The sequence below is a fragment of the Pundamilia nyererei genome, unplaced genomic scaffold, assembly GCF_000239375.1.
Source record: "Pundamilia nyererei isolate P.nyererei 1_Seehausen unplaced genomic scaffold, PunNye1.0 scaffold00416, whole genome shotgun sequence".
NCBI lineage: Eukaryota > Metazoa > Chordata > Actinopteri > Cichliformes > Cichlidae > Pundamilia > Pundamilia nyererei.
Genome location: NW_005187817.1, coordinates 271,946 through 274,072, shown reverse-complemented (window position 1 = coordinate 274,072; position 2,127 = coordinate 271,946).

Sequence of the window (2,127 nt, the reverse complement as noted above, 5' to 3'; positions counted from 1 at the left end):
AAAGACTTTAACTGATCAAACACACACATCCATACATATGCAATAATACTAAGTGCAATAATCCTTTCTGTCATCGTTGTATTTTTACTCAGTTGTATATAGCATTTGTATTTGTATTCTATTTTTATCTTATTGTATATTTATTTTATTTCATTCCACTGTATGTAGTATTTTATTTATTCTATCCTGTACAGCTGTGTACTGTGTTTATTCTTATTGTATCCTAATTTTTGCCTCATAACTTTTGCACTGTCCACTTCCTGCTGTGACAAAACAAATTTCCCACGTGTGGGACTAATAAAGGTTATCTTATCTTATCTTATCTTATCTTATCTTAATTAGAAACTGGTGAGTGAACAGCTGAACTTAATCTGAGTAAAGACACATGGAAGTAACTGGAACAGCAAAACAGGAAATGAGAACGAGTGACAAAATAAACTGAACATGAACAAAACTGAAAACACTGGGTGAACCACCCAGGAACCCTGACAAAAACACGAGTTTCGCAAGAAAACCTGATGAGATGGAAATTTTTAATATTTTTCCTGGTTTCAGTGATAAAAATGTATAAGAAACAGTCAAAAAATTCTTATTTGATTTACATTTTACACATGACGCCATTGTTATTTTTGTTTAATCTATCACAATCTACTACAGAAAACATTACAATAGAAAATAATGAAACAGGTCTACAATAATCTTCTGACATATATCAGCTAAAACTGCACTTTATCATAAATATAATGCATCTTCTTGACACCGATTCCTTGTATCTCTAATGAATGCAAAATATGAATTAAAAGAAAATTAGAAAAAGAAAATCAAGAGCAGAAATGATAAAAGTTGAGCTGTAGTGTTCAGTATTTAATGGAGTGAATTTCCATCCTTTGTGCAGAAAATGTTTTTATGGTTTGGTTGTGGGGTGACAGCGGCTCTGGTTTCTGGTTCATTTGTAGATGCAGATGAAAAACACTTTGAGAAGTTGTCTGAAACACGCGTCCTCCTTCGTCATGGACAGCTCGTCATGGTAACGCTCTTTCTCGGTCAGTTGAGCTTCTTCTTTAAGTGACTAACAAGCTGGAACAAGAGCTCTGTCAGCACACCTCTGACACCCATTAAGCACTCTTTGCATGCAGATGGTTTGATGAGGCTCTGGCTCTTTCTCACTGAAAAGCTGAAGTCATCTCAGACCCATAACTACAATAAAATATTTGGAACATCAGGACAGTCAAGCTTTTGTCTTTGTGTTTCATGCTGTCTGCGTAGTTCAGGGTTGTCAAACATAAGGCATGGGGGCCAGAATTGGCCCACCAAAGTCTCTAAGCCACCTCACTGAATGACTTTGAACAATGTGATGGAGGGCACGAGTTTTAACTTCATATTCATGAGTTTTACAGTTTTTCCAGCTGATAAAGAACTCGGCCGCTATTAAGTAATAAAACAAACTGCTATAATATGCTATAGAAAGGTAGTTTTATACCATTTGTCCACATTAAAAATAAAGAAATCTCAAATTTTCTTTGTAATTAACAAAAATTTCAGTTTTATAACTACAGGACTTTTTAGCAAAGTTTTTTTATTTTTTTATCATGAACAAAAAATGAGACTTACTATTGAAATTGCTTTTTTCCTGATATTAAGCTCTGTCAGGGGTTAAATGTGTAATTAAACTTCTTCACAGTTATACGACTGAGTTTGAAATACTTTTAAATCTGCTGACATGTTTCACTTCACTCTGAGCTCTGCTGCACATCCTGATTTCTTTTTACAAATGTTCAGTCCTCACATTTGATCAGAAATATCAGCTCTTTGACGTAAAGACAGCTTGGACTTATTTTCAGTTTTCATGCCTGTTAACGTCAGATGTGATGGAGGATAGGAGATGCTGCATGATGTGAACACATCTTGTAAAAAACCTAAATTAAAATGATTTCTACGACTGTTATCTGCTTTAAACTAACAAGCTGAGCAGATGGAGCAGAAGGTTAATAGCTGATCAGATCATGTCGGCTCATTAGCTTTAGTTTGTTTTACTAAGTGCTGAAACCAGTCAATCAGAAACACACTGTCACTTAATATGTGCTGATGGCAGCGCATCTGTTTGTACACACACACACACACACACAC